Source organism: Pan paniscus, chromosome 22 (genome assembly GCF_029289425.2).
Source record: "Pan paniscus chromosome 22, NHGRI_mPanPan1-v2.0_pri, whole genome shotgun sequence".
Taxonomy (NCBI): Eukaryota; Metazoa; Chordata; class Mammalia; order Primates; family Hominidae; genus Pan; species Pan paniscus.
Window position 1 is genome coordinate 30,405,554 of NC_073271.2, and position 20,139 is coordinate 30,425,692.

Consider the following 20,139-nt stretch of genomic DNA (forward strand, 5'->3'; position numbering starts at 1 on the left):
AGAAGTCCATGGAACATGTGTAGGGCTGTATACTAAAAGTGTGGGATAATTGTGGAAGGAACATAAAATTGGGTCAGGCTGAATTTATTGACATGGGCTCACTAAGCAGAGATTTTGCATCTAATATTGCAGTTCATGGAGTTAGAAAGGGCTCTAACAGTTTGTTTGGTTGGTTGATTGGCTGAAACATAGATCCAAAGGTGTACCACTGTGAGCAAATTGGAAATGACCTACCTACCTTAGTTTAATGTAGAGGGAGGGAATCAAAGGCTTAGGGAGATTGGAGTGTTAGAGTGGTTTTGTCATTTAGGATCTACTCACCCACACTGGGAGGCTGTAGAAGACATATATTTCACCAATACTGTGAGGAGTAAATTTGTGAGAGGAGCCACAGCATTCTTGAAGACCTCTGTGATTGCTCTTTTCTGTAGACCAGACCTCACAATAAGAACCACAGTTACTGAATTGGGGAACCTAAACACAATGGGAATAAATGGATTATTGGGTGGCAGGGACCAGGTAGTGGCACTAAACAGCCAAAGGTAAGGTGGGCAGGGTTACCGTAATGGACAGCAGAGTCAAAGCAGCAGTCAGAACAGTCTACTCCTGCAGACTCTGGCATTAGCTAATTGATCATGGTGCTCATATAAGTGAAATAGATAGGAAGCCTACTAAATTCTTACTTGATCTGTATAAGCAGAAAAGTTATAGGTCAAGTGAACAAAAGTCTAATTTGAATCATAGAAACAGACTCATGACCCCTCAATCAATTCCCATACTTGAGCTTTTTACAGACTCAGAACCCCTTGAGTGAGACTGGGCCCACTCAAGGAAGAGCCCTCATTATACTATAGAAAATTTATACTGTTTAATCTTTTTTCCAGCTTTCCCCAGAGGAACATATAGCCTTAAAAAGGTAATTATTTTAGGGAAAAGGAAATAATCAGAACTTTTGGGGACTGCTGGACACTGGCTGTATTAATCTGTTCTTATGCTGCTAATAAAGACATACCAGAGGCTAGGTAATTTATAAAGGAAATAAGTTTAATTGACTCACACTTACACATGCTGAGGAGGCCTCACAATCATGGCAGAAAGGGAAGGAGGAGAAAAGTCATGTTTTACATGGCAGCAGGCAAGACAGCATGTGCCAGGGAGCTCCCTTTTATAAAACCATCAGGTCTTATGAGACTTATTCACTATCATGAGAACAACATGGGAAAGACCCACCCCCATGATTCAATTACCTCCCACCAGGTCCCTCCCATGACACATGGGTTTATGGGAGCTACAATTCAAGATGAGATTTGAGTGGGGACACAGCCAAATTATATGATTGTGCCCCTGGCCCCTTCTGGATCTCACATCTTCGCATTTCAAAACCAATCATGCCTTCCCAACAGTCCCCAGAGTCTTAACTCATTTCAGCATTAACCCAAAAGTTCACAGTCCAATGTCTCATCTGAGACAAAGCAAGTCCTTTCTACCTACGAGCCTGTAAAATAAAAAGCAAGTTAGGTAATTCCCAGATACAATGGGGGTACAGGCATTGGGTAAATATACCTGTTTCAAACGGGAGAAATTGGCCAAAACGAAAAGGCTACAGGCACCATGCAAGTCTGAAATCCAATAGGGCAGTCATTAAACATTGAAGTTCCAAAATGATCTCCTTTGACTTCTTGTCTCATATCCAGGTCATGCTGATGCAAAAGGTGGGCTCCCGAGTCCTTGGGCAACTCCACCCCGTGGCTTTGCAGGGTACAGCTCCCCTCCTGGCTGCTTTCATGGACTGGTGTTGAGTGTCTGTGGCTTTTCCAGGGGGACAATGCAAGCTGTCAGTGGATCTACCATTCTGAGGTCTGTAGGACAGTGGCCCTCTTCTCACAGCTTCACTAGCTACTGCCCCAGTGGGGACTCTGTGTGGGGGCTCTGACCCCACATTTCCCTTCTGCACTGCCCTAGCAGAGGTTGTCCATGAGGGCCCCACCCCTGCAGCAAGCTTCTGCCTGGACATCTAGGCATTTCCATACATCCTCTGAAATCTAAGCAAAGGTTCCCAGACCTCAGTTCTTGACTTCTGTGCACCCACAGGCTAAATACCATTTGGAAGCTACCAAGGCTTGGGGCTTGCACCCTCTGAAGCCATGGCCTGAGCTGTACCTTGGCCCCTTTTAGACATGGCTGGAGCAGCTGGGATGCAGGGCACCAAGTCCATAGGCTGCACACAGCAGGGGGGCCCTGGACAGGGCCCAGGAAATCATTTTTTCCTCCTAGGCTTTAGGTCTATAACGGGAGGGGCTGCCATGAAGGTCTTTGACATGCCCTGGGGATATTTTCCCTATTGTCTTGGTGATTAACATTTGGCTCCTTGTTACTTATGCAAATTTCTGCAGCAGGCTTGAATTTCTCCCCAGAAAATGATTTTTTCTTTTCTATTGCACTGTCAGGCTGCAAATTTTTCCACACTCTTATGCTCTGCTTCCTCTTGAATGCTTTGCCGCTTAGAAATTTCTTCTGTCAGATACCCTAAATCATCTCTCTCCAATTCAAAGTTCCACAGATCTCTGGGGCAGGGACAAAATGCTGCCAGTCTCTGCACAGCAAGAGTGATCTTTACTCCAGTTTCCAACAAGTTCTTCATCTTCATCTGAGACCACCTCAGCCTGGACTTTATTGTCCATATCACTATCAGCATTTTGGTCAAAGCCATTCAACAAGTCTCTAGGAAGTTCCAGACTTTCTGACATTTTCCTATCTTCTTCTGAGCCCTCCAAACTGTTCCAACCTCTGCCTGATAGCAGTTTCAAAGTTGCTTCCACATGTTCGGGTATCTTTATAGCAGCACCCCACTCTACTGGTAACAATTTACTGCATTAGTCTGTTCTCTAGCTGCTAATAAAGACATGCCCAAGGCTAGGTAATTTATAAAGGAAAGAGGTTTAACTGACTCACAGTTCCACATGCTGAGGAGGCCTCACAGTCATGGCAGAAAGGGAAGGAGGAACAAAGTCACATCTTACATGGTGGCAGGCAAGAGAGCATGTGCAGGGGAACTCCCCTTAATAAAACCATCAGATCTCCTAAGACTTATTCACTATCACAAGAACAACATGGGAAAGACCTGCCCCATGATTCAACTACCTCCCACCAGATCCCTCCCACAACACGTGGGAATTATGGGAGCTACAATTCAAGATGAGATTTGGATGAGGACACAGCTAAACCATATCATTGGCTCTGAATGGAGAGACCTCAAACTTCTGTATGGATTATCAAGGTCGAGTGATCAATGGAGTTTTAACTCAGGTCCATCTTCCACTGGGTTGAGTAGGCCTCTTAATCCATCCTGTGGTTATTCCCCGAGTTCCAGAATTCACTGGAATGGATTCTGCCAGCTGGCAGCTGACAGAATCCTCACAATGCCTCCCTGAACATGCTGAGTGAGAACTATTATGGTAGGAAAGGCTGAGAGCCATTAGAATGTTCTCTACCTAGAAAAATAATAAATCAAAGGCAATACTGCTTTCCTGGAGGGATTGCAGAGATTAGTGCCACCATGAAGGACTTGAAAGATGCAGGGGTAGTGATTCCCACTATATCTCCATTCAACTTTCCTATTTGGCCTGTGCAGAAGACAGATCATAGAGAATGACAGTGGATTATGATACACTTAACCAGATAGTGGCCATTTACCCAAGTGACCTAAAAAGTTGCTAGCTTTGAGTGGGACCTAGAAAAAGAAAACACTGCACTAGATCCCAGCTGCTGTGCCTGCTGCTGTGCTACTCAGGCCATATGATCCAGCAGATCCAATGGCCTTTGAAGTGTCAGTGGCAGATGGGGATGCTGTTTGGAGTTTTTGGCAGGCCCTTGTAGGCAAATTGCAGCACAGGGCTTTAAAATTTTGGAGCAAGGCCCTGCCATTATCTGAAGGTAATTACTCTTCTTTTGAGAGACAGCTCTTGGCCTGCTACTGGGCCTTAATAGAGACTGACCATGTAACCACAGGCCACCAAGTTATCATGAAACCAGAGCTGCCCATCATGGTTTGGATATTGTCTGACCCATCAAGCCATAGAGTTGGGCAAGTAAAGAAACACTCCATGATCAAATGAAGTGGTATATATGATTGGTCCCAAGTGGGCCCTGAAAACACAAGTAAGTTACATGAAAAAGTGACCCAAATGCCTGTGGTTCCACCCCTGTTATGCCTTTTCTCCTTCTCCCAGCTTCATGGGAGTTTCCCTATGGCTACATGTTGGGCATCAGTTGAGAGGGGAAGAGAGGACCCAGGCCTGGTTTACAGATAGTTCTGCACAATATCCAGGCACCACCTGAAAGCGGATGGCTGCAGCTCTGCAGCCCCTCTCTGGGCCACCCCTGAAGGACAGTGGTGAAGGGAAATCCTCCCATTGGGCAGAAATCTGAGCCACACTTCTGATGGTTCACTTTACTTGGAAGGCGAAATGGCCAGACATGCAATTATATACTGATTCATAGGCTGGGGTCATCCTGACTGGATGGTCAGGAACTTGGAAGAAACGTGATTAGAAGATTAGTGACAAATATGTGGAAGACGTAGGTGGACATACCTCTATAAATAGGTGAAAAAAGCGAATATATTTGTATCCGTATGAATGCTCACCAAAGGGTGACCTCAGCAGAGTAGGACTTTAATAATCAATGGGTAGGATGACTTGTTCTATGAATACCTGCCATACTTTTTCCAGCCACCCTTGTAATTTCCCAGTGAAGTCCTGAGCAAAGTGGCCATGGTGGCAAGGGTGGAGGTTGTGCATGGGTTCGGCAACATAGATTCCCATTTGCCAAGGCTGACCTGGCTATGACCACTGCTGAGTGCCTTGTCTGCTGGCAGCAGAGACCAACACTGAGCCCTTGATATGGCATCATCCTCTGGGGTGATCAGCCAAGTACCTGATGACAGATTGATTACATTGGACTGCTTCTATGATGGAAGGGTAAACATTTTGTTCTTACTGGAATAGATACTTATTCTAGATACAAATGTGTTTTGCCTGCATAAAGCTTTTTTGCCAATACTACCATCCATGGACTTACAGAATGCCTTATTCACCACCATGATATTCTACACAGCATTGCTTCTGATTAAGAAACTCAGTTCACAGCAAGGGATGTGTGGCAATGTGCCCATGCTTATGGAATTCACTCTTCCTACCATGTTCTCCACCATCCTGAAGCAGCTAACTTGATAGAACAGTGGAATGGCCTTTTGTAGATGCAGTTATCGTGTCAGCTAGGTGGTAATACCTTGCAGAGTTAGGGCAAGGTTCTCCAGAAGGCTCTCTATGCTTTGTATCAGCATCTAATACATGATACTACTTCTCTGATAGCCAGGATTCTTGGGTCCAAGGAAATTGGAGTGACTCACTATTACCCACTAGCAAAATTTTGCTTCTTATTCTTATGACTTTATGCTCTGCTGGGCTAGAGGTCTTATTTCTGGAGGAAGGAATGCTTCCACCAAGAGACACAGCGATGATTCCATTGAATAGAAAGTCAAGACTGCCACCTAGCCACTTGGGGCTCCTCATGCCTCAAAAACCACAGGCAAGGAAGTTGTGTTATTGGCTGGGTGATTGGTCCTGATTACCAAGGAGAAATTGTACTATAGCTCCACAGTGAAGGTAAGGAAGAGTATGACTGGATTATAGGAGATACCTTCTGGTATCTCTTAGTATTACTATGTCCTGTGATTAAGGTCAATGGAAAATGACAACAGTCCAATCCAGGCTGGGCTAGTAATGGCCCAGACCTTTGGGGAATGAATGTTTGGGTCACCCCACTGGGTAAAGAACCATAACCAGCTGAGGTGCTTTCTGAAGGCAAAGGGAAAACAGAATGGGCAATGGAAGAAAGTGATTATTAATACCAGCTACGACAATGTAACTAGTTACAGAAATGGACTTAACGGCCACAAATATTTCCTCCTCATTCTGCTATGAATGTGTGTGTGTGTGTATGTGTGTGTGTGCATGTGTGTGTATCTTTGTTTTCTTTCCTCTCCTGTTCCCTTACCATGCAACATAAGATCCACTGATTTTTGTCATAGTATGTAAGTATTAATTTCACACCACAGTGTTTAAATTAGGGGTATCAAGGGAAAGAGTAAATATCACTCAAGGACTTTACTTCCTCTTCTGGGGAAGGAGTCAGTGTATTTTTGGTTGTATGCAGGATGATTGTATCATATTAGGTGGAATTATGACCTCATTATTACCTTTATTTGGAGATTAAGTATGGTTTAAGGAGATGTGTATGGGTGCTCAAGTTGACAAGGGTTGGAGTTGTGGTGGAAAACTTTATGTGTAAATTTGACAGGCCTCAGGATACCCAGATTAAGAATCATTTCTGTGTGTGTCTGTGAGGGTGTTTTCAGATAAGAGCAGCATTTGAATTGATGGACTCCATAAAGTAGATGGCACTCCCCAATGTGGGTGGGCACCATCTCATCTGCTGAGGGCCTCAATAGAGCAAAAGGAAGGGGAAGGAGGAATTCGGTCTCTTTTGCTTCCTGCCTGTCTGCTTTAGTGTGGATAACACATCTCATCTTTTTTGACCCTTGGACTAGGATTTATACCATCAGCTCTCCTGGTTCTCAGGATTTTGGATTCAAACTGAATCACACCATAGGCTTTCCCAGATCTCCAACCTGCTGACAGTAGATGCTGGTACTTCTCAGCCTCCAGAATCACATAAGCCAGTTCTTGTATCCTGCTGGTTCTGTTTCTGTGGAGAACAGGAGTTCAGCATTAGCATTCCCAAATAGAAAGGACATGGGCCTCGGAGTCAGCTAGGTCTAAATTCAAAATGTGATTCCACAATTTACGAGCCTGTAGCCTTTTATCTGTGACCTGTGACTTGGCCTATCTGAGACTATAAAATAAGGACAATGTTTCCTTTGGGGGTGAGGTGATAATTAAAGACAACGTAGGTAAAGAAGAGTCAGTGAGCAAAGGGTGAGAGGCTAGTGGTGGGGAAGAGAGGACTATGGCTTGACCCTTAGGCAGCAGATAGCTCCCTGAGTTGAGGGAACGTGATCAGCTGAGAGGTCCCAGGAGCATAACCAGCTGGCTGTGAGTAGAGAGATTAAAAGGGCAGATTACATCAAGAGAGACCAGTTAGGAGCCACACAACAAGCCACACCTGAGGCAGTTTGGGCCAACCAAGATGGCGGCAATGAGTGAGGTAGGAGAGGAAGGCTTGGGGAGACACTTCAAACTGTTACACTTCAAACTGTTTCTTTACCAATGAATGCTGAGATTATAGTAGACCTCAGGTCTCTAGTGGATCATTTAGCAGATAACAGCTGTTCACACGGCAGAGGCAGTCCATAGTTCCTAATTGTCCTGTCATCTTCCATTCTCTCCCAGGTTGAATCTGTTTTTCAGAAAACCTGGAATGAACTTTCCAAATCATCTTATTGTAACACTTCCCTGTGTTCGTCTTTCTTGGGCTCCCCACTGTGGGGATTTTATCCCTACAGGATAAAATCGTACTGCTTTAGCATGACCTAGATGAGGCCCTTCCTGACCTGGCCCTCGAGCTTCTTTACTGAAATGCTCACTCACAAATATCCTTCACCTGAATCCTATGGCCACACAGAACTATTTGTTCTGACACTTCGATACCTTCATGCCTCTGCACATGCTTTTTCTCCTCTGCTTGGAATGTCCTACCCCGTTTTCTTCTTTGAAAACCTCTTTGTCCTCAACTAAAATCTCATCTACTGTGAGACACCTTTTCCATTGCTTTCAGAGAAATTAAAATACTTCTGTTGGGCCACATGGTACTCCCTGTGTACTTCTATTTAAGCTCCCATCACAGAGTTTTGTAAAGATTTGGGTAAAGTATTGCTTTGTCCTAGGAGTCAATGCCTACTAGGTATTCAGTAGTTAGTGCAAGTGTTGTTTCTTCATGTCCGCAAGTCTAGATTCTATCCTTTGCTATTCTCTTTCATAGACCTGAATCTTTCTTTCAAAACCTGCACATTCATGAGAGAGATTATCCAACCAATGCTCCTTTTCCTCCTAGGCTGCAAGCATCAGGACAGCAGAGACCAGATTCATCATTGAATCCTCAACATCTAGCACAATATGCCTGGCATAAGGTAGGAGCCCAATAAATATTCTTTAAATATATGGATGAATGAATGAATGAGCGAATGGTTGAAGAGCACCTCTTTTGGGTACTGTGAAGATCAACAAATCCCTTCTTCTGGAACTACTTTCTTCATTAGATAGAGTTCTTCTGGTTGCAATTTTTAAAAACTCAAAAAGTTTAAGCATTAACAGAAATTTATTAGAAAGTTGCTTGGCAAATCATTTAATTCAGGGAAGAGTTGAATGAGTCAACTGGAGAAAGACAGTAACTATGCTCTTCTAGTGATGTCAGCCTCAGGAGTTAATAGCTCTTTCCCCAGGAACTTTGCTATTAATGTGATTAGTCCTCATCTCATCATCTCTTTCTCTCATTCAAATTTCAGATTCCTAGAAGAGAGAAGTTGATTGGCCCTTTTAGGTCAGGAATTTGTTCCTATACCAGTCAGCCCTCAGGAGGCAATTTCATGCAGGATAAACATGGCTGCCAGCAGCCCATTTCTGTGGTTCCCAGAGAAAAAGGAATCCCCATGAGCAAAAGATGCAGAGTTACCAAGTCAGGTGTGCATATCTAGGATTGTTTCTTCTTTCTGTCTCCCTATTCCTTTATATGATTTATAATGATGGTGATGGAGTCCATAGGGTTTCTAGTAGGGAGAAATGACTGTGATGGAATGAGGGGTAAGGAACAAACACAAACTGGAGTTTGATAACATTCTGAAAAGTGTGTCCTGAGCATCATCCTCTGCATTGCCTAAGGTAACACTAGCTGCCATAAAACCAAACCCAAGATGTGTTAGGGCTCAAACACCATAGAAATTTATTTCTTGCTTTCCTAAATTCCAAATATGTCCCTGATCTGCTGGTGCCTCTCCTCCGAGAAGTGACTCAGGGACCCAGGCTCCTTCAATGTTGTTTTTTCCCCATAATATACAGAATCTGCCAAGGTCACTATATTAATATGCATCAAGTCTGTGAAGGGGAAAGAGCAAAGCAGATAAGACTTAGAAGTGATGCTCAACACTTTTGCTCATATTCCACTGGCTAGAACTTGGTCACAGGCCACATCTAGTTCCCCCAGAGACTAGGAAATGAGCTAATCTGTGAGCCCAGGAAGAAAAGGAATGATGTTAGATGAACTGTTAGCCCATGGATGGACTGTTAGCTGGATATACCTGTAGTTGTTTCTCCCGGCAAGTGGGTGTGTGTGCTTGTACCTGTTTGTTCTGCACTGTGTTACCCGGGGGCATATCTGGATGCATAGGAAGGTTAGAGTGTGTTGAGTGCCCAGAAGGATGGATTTTCTCTGGACTTGTTCATTTACATAAGGATTTTCCTCTCTCTAGAAACTTCCCCCTAAACCATAAGATCAAAACCCTATAGGCCTTGCTGATACTACATGACCTCCCTGCCCTGGGCACAATTGTTTGGCACAGGGTTAGATGCCTGAATGATCAGTCAGATTCTCATCTGGAAATCTGAAATTCAATCAGGGAGTCAGATCATGGAGGCGGGCTGTGGAGTCATCTACATAGCAGCTGCATGGGTGAAGAAAGCCCTGGAAGAACTGTGGCTCCAGTCTTCCCAAGGCCAATTGCTCATGGCTTCCTTGGCTGGGGGTAACTGTAGTATCAAATTATTTTATGTGTAAGTTACTCACATTGATATTGGTGGCTATTTCTTGCAGCCAAAATAATTTTAGTTAATAAAGAAAAATGTCATGTTTATTTGACATTGAGCAAATCACTCTAACAGCCACAGATTTCTCATATATAAAATGAGAATAGTTTCATCTGCTCTGCCTACCTCTTGGGACTATTGTAACAGTTTAATGGAACAAAGTACATGAAGTGCTTCAGAAACAGTGAAAATCCATACACACATTAAGTGGGGCTATTTGTCCACAGCAAGAAGAGTTTTAAGAGCTTTCTCCAAGTATGAAATAGGTTTTCTTTCTTTCTTTTTAAACTTTAATAACTTTGTGGTCAATCCCTCTCAAGTTCAGGAAGTCTCCATAGTTGGAGGCTTACTTTTCTTTTCTTTTGCTAGATATTTAATACTTTGATTACTTCTGACACTGAAATTACCCATTATGGTGTTGTCCTTTGCCAAACCAAGCCTGATTTTTGTATTATTATTGCTGTTTGGGGCCATTTTCAGCAGCTCTGCTTGACAGTCTGAATAGAGCAATTGTTCTCAACCACATCATACCCAGTGTCCTCTTTGTATAACACATTTCACACCTCACTTTTCTGGAATGAAATTGTATTAGTTGCTTGGGCAGCCATAACAAAGTATCACAGACTGGGTGGCTTAAACCAGGGGTCCCCAGCCCCTGGGCCATGGACTGGTACCAGTATGTGGCCTATTAGGAACTGGGCCATACAGCAGGCAGTAGGTGGTGGGCAAGCAAGCATTACCACCTGAGCTCTGTCCCCTGTCCAGTCAGCAGTGGCATTATATTCTCATAGGAGCGAAAACCCTATTGTGAACTGTACATGTGAGGGATCTAGGTTGCACGCTAATGAGATTTTAACTAATGCCTGATGATCTGAGGTGGAACAGTTTCATCCCCAAACCATCCCCTGCCCAACCCCATCCCACGGAAAAATTGTCTTCCATGAAACTGGTCCCTGGTGCCAAAATGGTTGGGGACTGCTGGCTTAAACAACAGAAATGTATTGTCTCAAAGTTCTGGGGGCTGTAAGTCTTGTCATAAATGTCATCAAGGTTGGTTTCTTCTGAGGCTGTGAGAGTCTATTCCAGGCCTTTCTCCTTGGCTTGTAGATGACTGTTTTCTCCCTGTGTCTTTTTATACCATCCTCCTTCTATGTGTGTTTCTATGTCCAAATTTCCCTTTTTAATATGGACACCCTTTGTCTTGCATTAAGGCCTATCCTAATGACCTCATTTTGATTTGATTGTCTCGGTAAAGACCCAATGTCCAAATAAATATGTTCTGAGGTCCTGGGGGTTAGAACTTCAGCATATCTTTTTTGGGAGACACAACTCAATCCAGAACAGAATTATAATTCTGTTGTAATTAATCATAGAGAGGTTATAACTAATCATATAACCTCTCTACACATATTATTTTTAAAAGGTTGACATAATGCTCTGACTTAAAAATAAATAGAAAGTTATTTATAATAAAACAGTATGTGTTTCCATAGGTAAGTGCTCAGGCAGGAATAAAGTAGAAAATATGATGCCCAACTTGATACCTGGGCAACTATGCCACCTCCCTGAGAAAGAAACAGATAGAAATGCAGCCTGCTCAAGTGAGCTATGTTGGCCACTCAAGCACTGTACAAGGGGAACTGCTCTCAGTAACATGGTGTCCCAAATAGTGATTGACTCTTGGCAAACAAAATACAACCCTCTCTCTGTTGATATGGTAGTCGCATTCCTGGAAAATTCAGCATATTTAAAAACCTTCCAAGGAATGCTTTGTGTTTGTATGTAAAACAGAACAGAGATTTTACCTACATGAAGCCCTGGTGAAACACTTGAACATCAGGCATTATGTGGATGACTCTTCTCTGTAGGGAATTGTCCCAGGCATTGCAAGATGTCGAGCCTTCTTTGCCCCCACCAAATAAATATCAGTAGGACATCCCCCAGTCACTATGACAAATGAAGCACACAAATTGCTAAAATGGTTCTGATCCATTGAGAACCCTTAGAGGAGAGAGGGCTTCAAATCGTCCAAGGGAGCAACTGCAAAGAAAAGACAGGTGTGAGAGCCAATGGGGTGTGCCATGCTGAAAGTAACGTGTCTGCTTTCCAATCAAATACTTGGAACCTCCAGGGTCAGGAAGGACAGCATAGGACACAGCGACTCGAGTCCTATCTGCCATGTCATATGCCTGTGTGGGACTTGGAGGTCTCAACTCTCTTCTCTCATGAGTCAGGTGTGATAAGCCCAGCAAAAGACAATTACTGATTTCAGAGCGTATAGTCTAGTGATGAAGAAAGACCTAAACAGGTATATTGCAATACAATGTGTGTTAAGTTTTGGGTACTGTGGGAGTTTGTAAAAAGGGACACTGTACCCGGGCTGGGATGTGGGGTATGATAAGGGAATTCCGGTCAAATATCAGAGGGTGACAGAAAGAGTACCCCAGGGAGCAATGTACTGCTGTGGTGTTGCTTTCATTCTCAGTGGGGACAGAAGATGATGATGTGGACAGGGAACCCTAGTTTCACAGATAGGAAGCAGGATGTGGGGTAGGGAGCTGGGATGTCCGCTTGGACCCCATTCTCAATCCTGGTGCCACCTGAACTTCAATCAATACTTGGAACTCCCAAAGTCTCCGTGCCCAAGTCACATCCCATTCTTCTTCCGGTTTTGTCACCTTTCTTAACTCTGTCTTCTGAATGTAAACTCTACCCTAGCAGCAGAGAACAAATATTCAAGGGTGGCATATCCTGGGGGTTCAGGTCTGGCTTGAGCTTTGGAGAAGCCGATCCTCTTGGGAGTCACAGTAGGCTCCTGATTCCGTAGACAGCCCCTAGATGCATCTTCCCGGGGCTTGCACCTATAAAGATATGGGTACAACATGCTGTACCATCGGGCATCTCCTCCATGACGGCAGAAGGAACTGCCCTCTCTTAGTCCACCCCCACCTCCCATCTGTCCTCTCCTCAGTTGCACATGTTCCCAGCTGTGTTCACCATCAGGGAGGTTTTCATCCATGTCCAACCTCCTAACAAGGAACTCTGGATTCCAGCTAGAAGATGGGGACAGAGACATGTTCAAAGGCATTCCTAATGTCAACAAGAAGAATCAAATTAAACAAAAAAGCTTCTGAGTGGGGTTCAGGGCCTCAAGAACACATCTGTATACTAGGACTTGGACAAAGACTTTGATGAAGGGAACAAATGGGGAAAATGCAGTCCCTGCTTGTCCTCTGTAAAGCTGAAGGCGGTATAAACACTTCCAGGCATTATTTCTAGCCAGGGAAAGATGCTGACCAGTTGCCCAAAGCCAAAGACTGCCAGGAGTAATAAGAAAACTCTTTAAGCATGATTTTCCCATCTGTTTAATTTCTTATGCTGAAAAAGAAGAAAAGATATAAATAAATGATTCAGAGAAATGTCACATGCAGTTACCTCCATCAGGGAAAAATAAACAAGGCTTCACTTCATTAGGAAGGTTCTCATGTGACCTGTGTCTTCTGGTGGGGTGACTGTTCCTCCCGGCTGGAGGTCTTCAACCTAGGAGCTTCCAAGTTGAGTTGCTCAAGTTCAACTTTGGCTGAAACTTAGCTCTGGCAGCCAGGCAGGACCGTCTCTAAGGGTATCTACCCCACAGGCACCTCCCTCTCTCCTCAATCACATTGTCCAAAGATGAAATCAAGTGAAAGGATGCATTGGAGCAGCCTAGAGTATGAGAAGTCAGTGATGGGCCTATGGGCGTTGGCTCAGGTGCGCTGGTGCAGGGAGGCAGGGGCTTGCCCTATGGGTGTGCTCACCAGCCCACCATCTTTTTGGATTTTAATTTTAATTTTTTTAAGCACCAATTGTGCAAACTAGACTTTAGTCCCTTGGTAGCTTCCCTGGGATCACTAAGATCAAATTACAGCATGGTCTCAGTCGGCAAACACTCTAATGGGCCATGCCCTTGGGGTTGATTCTGCCCATCAACATCAGAGCACAGAAAGCCAATTTGGACCTTTAACTTAAATCTAGTCTTCCGAGGACAGTGAGTGTTTGCCATCCTTGTAAGCCACAAGCAGTTGATCATTCAAAAACTCCCATTAAAAACAGTGTCCTTTAAAAATTCTCTCTGCAGAGCACAGAGCCCAGGGTCTTATAGGCACGGGTCTTCGGTGAACATTGAAGATGGTGAGTGTTAAGTGGTGGTTGCTTCCTGTGCTAAGACCTCTGCCCCCGTGTCTACTGCAAGCAGATGACCACACCACTAGTTTTTCAGAAAAAGCCAAGGTCAGGTTCCACTAGCTACTTCAACTTTTCTGTTTCATATATCATAGTTTTTCTAGATCTTTCCTTCCCTTTTTCTTTTCTTTCTCTTTTATCTCAGAAGAAGGAAAGAGGAGTATGTGTCTTCATCTCCCTTCAGACAAGACCCTAACCTATGTGTTGGTCTCATCTGCTCCTTTCTCATTTGGAATCTTTCTCCAATAATTCGTTTCACTTCTTCAAATTCTCCCCTCTACTGCCTTCTTCTACTTTGTCTGCAAATGCCTCTAGCTTCCCCTTCATACCTCAAACTTGGCTTGTCTAAAAATGCAGTTTTGTTTTGCCTTACAAAACCAGTCCATCTTTCCAGTGGGAGAAGGTTCTAAGCAACTGAGACCAAACTTTGGAGTTATTTTTGATTCATCTGCCTTCCCTGCATGTCTCTGCATTCAGCCCTCTTTTCCATGACCACTGACAAATTTAGCTCAGGTCCCCATTATCTCACATTGGGAATACCAATGATAATGACAATTGTTTATGAAGTGTTTACTCTTGGCTGGGCACTGCGCTGCATACTTTAGATGCATTATCTCACCGTTCATATTAATCTTAGGGAGTACCTTCTATTATTATCCACCTTTTGCACATGGGGAAACTGAGGCTTAGTAAAGTAGCTTATCCAAGGTCTGTATAGTTGACAAATGGAAGAGCTAGGATTCACAAGCAGGTCAGCTGACCCACAGCTTGAGCTTTTAACTGTTAACACCAGGCTGACCACTGTGGTTGCTTCCAAATCAATCTCATAAACACACAGGTCTTCTGTGCTTCCTCTAGTCTACCTTCTTTTCTCTCTCTAATGTACTGTTGGGACTACATCTTCCCCAGCTCAAAATGTCTTGTTGGCTCTTCACTGCCTGCAGGATCAATTGCAAACACCTTAGCTTGGGCATTCAAGGTTCCAGTTCAAAGAGGATATTCATACCTATCTTTTCTGAGAAAATCCCTTCTTAACTCTGTCTACTGAAATCTGTTTCCTCCAAAGGCCATCGCAAAGGCCTCCATGAAACGTTTTCTTACTACAGTAGCTAGAACAATTGTTCTCTTTGCTTAAACTGCCATTGTGCTTAATTTGGGCCACTCACATGGTGCTTGTGCTCTGGACTGATTCATAATATGATTATTTGCATATGTGTGTTAGTTATATTCTTGAGGTCAAGATTATTTCTGTTTGTTTTTGCAGCCCTCATAACATCTATCAAAACATCTTAAACATAAGAAGTGTATTAATTAAATTAACTCTGGCTTCGGTAACAGATAGACTCTCAATATATTAGTGACTTAACATAATGCAAGTTTATTTCTCACTCATGTAAAGTTCAACTGATGACGGAGGGGTGGGAGTAGCGCTCTGCTCCACAGAGTCATTCAGGAGCCCAAACAGATGGAGACTCTGTTCTCTTCAAAATATGGCTTCCAACTTTGCTTTAGACATTGACAGCAGATGTAGTAATACAGAGAATGGGGAGGAAGATGGCATGGGAGGTTTCATGGCCTGTGTCTAGAAGGAGCACATTCCATTGGCTGGAATTCAGTCTCATGGCCACATAAGCCATAAGAAAGACTAGGAAATGTAGTTCCTGAGTGTTAGGAAGGAGAAGAAACAGATTTGGGTTTTAGCTAACAAGTCCATATTTGTGGAATAAATAATTCATATATTGCTATTTATTTATCAGGGAGGGAGCTGAGTTAGGAATGGTGGTCTCTGGAGAAGGGTAGACACATCTCATGTGCTCAAGATGATCCATTACTATGAAGAAAGGTGTATTAAAAGATCTTTTTTAAAAATCTAAAACAATAAGAAAGAACTTCAGTGTGGCTGACATTCAGTATATGGAATGACACTGCTGCTTACATTTGATCCTCATGTCACTGGTCTCATGTCTCATCCAACACATGAGTTACCTTGAGAGGAGAATGTGCCCCTGTGTGCAGGGGATGACAGCAGCCCCTGTAATCATTCACTTGCATTCAGAGCCTTTGGACAAATTGCAAAATCTGTGAGCTTGGGTAAGTGGATTCATCTTGTTTTTAACAAAACCAACCTCCATGAAGTGGATAAATAGCTTTCAATAAACCTGTAGAGAAACTGCTTGCTGCAGATAATACTGATGCATGCTCTTTTTTGGCCACATTATGAGGCAGAACAATATGAATAGAATCTGTTCTGGCAAAAAGTCACATACACACAAGAATTAAAATGACCAAAAAAAAAAAAAAACCCAAACCTGCTTGAAATATGAATTTACATTCTCTACCATTAACAATGAAACTCAAGTTAAATATGTATTGCAACTTGTGCTATCAATTAAAGCTGGTGTGAAGTGAACACTATTTGTAAAACATTGAAAAATGTGTTATCTAGAATATGAAAGTAAATTTTTATAATTTGAATGTTTAGAGCCATTCATTAATCATTTTCAATCCAGCACTTTACCACAATCACAATAAATTTGATGATCACTGTTTGAAGCCTGTATTGAAAAAGATTTCTTATTTAACAGTAAAAGGTGAAAAGCTATATGCTATGAAGGAAATGCTTGTTTTTTTGTTTTTTGTTTTTTGTTTTTTTTTTTAGAAGGAGGCTTGCTCTGTTGCCCAGGATGGAGTGCATTGGTGCCGTCTTGGCTTACCACAACCTCCGCCTCCTGGGTTCAAGCGATTCTCCCTCCTCAGCCTCTTGAGTAGCTGGGATTACAGGCACACGCCACCCCACCCAGCTAATTTTTGTATTTTTAGTAGGGATGGGTTTTCACCATGTTGGTTGGCCAGGCTGGTCTCGAAATCCTGACCTCAGGTGATCTGCCTGCCTCGGCCTCCCAAAGTGCTGTGATTACAGGCGTGAGCCACCTCGCCCAGCCAACACTTGTTATTTCTGTTGTAGTGGCAACAGCTGCAAACTAATGTGTAGAACGCAAACTGATGAGTAAACTAAGATGTATTCTTGAGTCAGCAAATGCAGCTGGAAGATGCCTTGAAAACATCACTAAAGAATTGAAGAAATAAATATTGGGAGAAATGAGACAGTGTGGGAGGTTTACTCCATAGTTGGATTGCTGTGCTGATGTTTCTAACATGTGGAAGGTGTTAGGAACATCTTATGGAATTTGCTAATTTCACTCAGTAATGGAACACATCCGGGACCACTTTCCTCGTGAACCTCTAAAAGAAAGATGGACTGGAGAAGATAGGTTTAATGCAAAGTGACTTCTGTAACAAGAACAGTGGTCTGTGAGAGAACAGTATCAGTGCAACCCTAGATGTGGCAGCCAATTTGACCAGAGTATAAAAGGAATCCCAGTATAATCCTACAGAGACAGGTCCAAAGTGACTTTCATTTCCTATTCCTTTCACAGGCAAGCTATCATTACTAAGATGTTGTCCTCAGAGGGTACAAAGTTTTAGAGGACGGCAGTGAAGAGGCTAACTTTCAAAACAAAATGAACCAATGAAATAAACACAAAAAACTTTAACATATGCAATACATTTTGGAGTATTCTGTAACAGAAGGGGAAGAAGTATTGGTGAAGACATTTTGTATCACACAGAACTTTGCTAGTTATCTGTTGTAAAATACTTGAAAGGGTTGCCCAACTTAGAGATGAGGTATCTAGTTTATTTTACTGTGACTAGCATTGCACATTCACAGATGCTGTCTGTGGCACGTGGCTGTCACTGAGGTGGCAGGTATTTTTGAAGTAATAAATAGACATGATCTACAAAGCTAAAGGGGATATTTTAACTTTGAGTAAGAACATTACTGATTTTCAAGAGTAAATCACCCTATGGAGAAAGCATTTTGGAAACAAAATGCTTAGAAATATCTCCACTACTTTGCTGTATTGTTGAAAATGACGTGTTACTATAAAAATTCATCATCTGTGTATTTTTCAAATGGGAAACAATTTTTAGTCTGCTCAAAAAGCTTCCGGAGGAAGAATTTTAGTGTTTTTAATGTATTTGTTAAAAATATTAAAATGTCAGTGTCCTCTGACTAGATTGCAAGAAAATTTTACTGAATCAGGGAAAAAGAAAATGACTAGTCCAATTTCAAGAAAACCTTTATGGTGGTTAGTATAAAGGATTGGATAATGAGCATTCTGACCCAGTAAGTACGTACAGATATGTGCATGAATCTCTTGTATTTGGACAGTAACTTTTTTAGTCAGGATATCCAGTAAAACCACGTCTCTAAAACGAGCATTTTGTTGTTTCACAAATAATAAAACTAAGACCTGCAAAAATAATGAAGTATATTCAATCATCTTGCTCTCATTAAAGATTTTTAAAAAGTCTCCTTTAATGATCAGAGCGTATTCTGTGGGAGATGAGTGATGATGCTTTATTTAGTTTATAAAACTCTTCCAAACGCATGACCACATGTCCTCCTGGCATCTCCACACCAGGTGACTGCAGAGTCATCGACAATAATGAAGTTTCTTAGCAATTTGAGGAATTTAATAGTTGGGCTCCAAACTAGGGACAAGAAGTTTTCATTCTAAAAAAGCCATCGCAGGAAACAATTAATAGAGTGAAGAGACACCCATAGAGTAGGAGAGGATATTTGCAAACCATACATCTGATAAGGAGTGAATATCCAAAATATATAAGAAACCCAAACAACTCAATAGCAAGAAAAACAATTCGCCTGATTTTTAAAATGGGCAAAAGATCTTGACAGACATTTCTCATAACAAGACATACTAATGGCCAACAGGTTCATCAAAAAAAAAAAAATGCTCAGCATCACTAATTATTGGGGAAATGCAAATTAAGCCACAATGAGGCATCACCTTACACCTGTTAGAATGGCTATTATCAAAAAGATGAAAAATAAGTGTTGACAAGGATGTGGAGAAGAGGGAACCCTTGCACACTGTCAGTGGCAAAGTAAATTAGCACAGCCATGATGGAAAACAATATGGAGGTTCCTCAAAATATTAAAAATAGAACTACCCTATGATCCAGCAATCCCACTTTTGAGTATATATCAGTTTGTCAGAAAGATATCTGCACTTCTATGTTTATTATTCACAATGACCAACAAATGAAATCAATGTAAGTGTCCATCAGTGAATGAATGGATAAAGAAAATGTGGCATATATACACAAATAAATATGATTCATGATTTTTTGTTGTTGTTGTTGAGATGGAGTCTCACTCTGTGGCTCAGACTGGAGTGCAGTGGCGTGATCTTGGCTCACTGCAACCTCCACCTCCCGGGTTTAAGCAATGCTCTGCCTCAGCCTCCCAAGTAGCTGAGATTACAGGCATGTGCCACCATGCCCAGCTAAATTTTGTATTTTTAGCAGAGACGGGTTTTCACCATCTTGATCAGGCTGGTCTTGAACTCCTGACCTTGTGATCCACTCGCCTCAGCCTCCCACTCCCTGGCGCCGCTTGTGGAGGGCCCAAGTCCTTCTGATTGAGGCCCAACCCGTGGAAGAAAATTATTTTATTTGCAACAGCATGGATAAACTTGGAGGACATTATGCTAAGTGAAGTAAGCCAGGCACAGAAAGACAAATACCACATGATCTCACTCATATGTAGAATCTAAAAAAGTCAAACACATAGAAGTAGAGAGTAGAATGGTGGTTACCAGAGGCTGGGGGAAAGGGTGGCTGAGGGGAATGGGAAGATGTCGGTCAAAGGGTACAAAGTTTCTGTTAGATAGAAGGAATAAGTGATTGAGATTATTGCACAGCAGGGCAGCTCTCGTCAATTATAATATCATGTATATTTCAAAACAGCTAAGATAGTCCATTTCAAATGTCTCACCACAAAAAACGAGAAGTGAGATGATAGAGGTATTAATTAGCTTGATTTAATCATTCCGCATTATACACATATATCAAAACATTGCATTGTACCCCACAAATGTATACAGTTATGATTTGTCAATTGAAAGCAATATTAATTTTAAAAAGCTATCCACTGACTTACCATGCAAAACTAAAATTTGAATAATGCTTAAATTGATAGGTAAGGTGAGGGGAAAATACCGAGTAATGTCTC

The 20,139-nt window shown here is 42.4% G+C and overlaps 1 non-coding gene across 2 annotated transcripts in view; it reads left to right on the plus strand.

The window, feature by feature from the left end:
- Positions 1-20,139, plus strand: part of LOC106634235 (uncharacterized) — a 147,243-nt gene that overhangs the window by 106,417 nt on the left and 20,687 nt on the right. For both annotated transcript variants that reach the window (XR_001337609.5, XR_010111093.1), the window contains one exon: positions 8,074-8,149. This is a non-coding gene — a transcript (uncharacterized LOC106634235). The remainder of the gene's footprint in view (positions 1-8,073; positions 8,150-20,139) is intronic.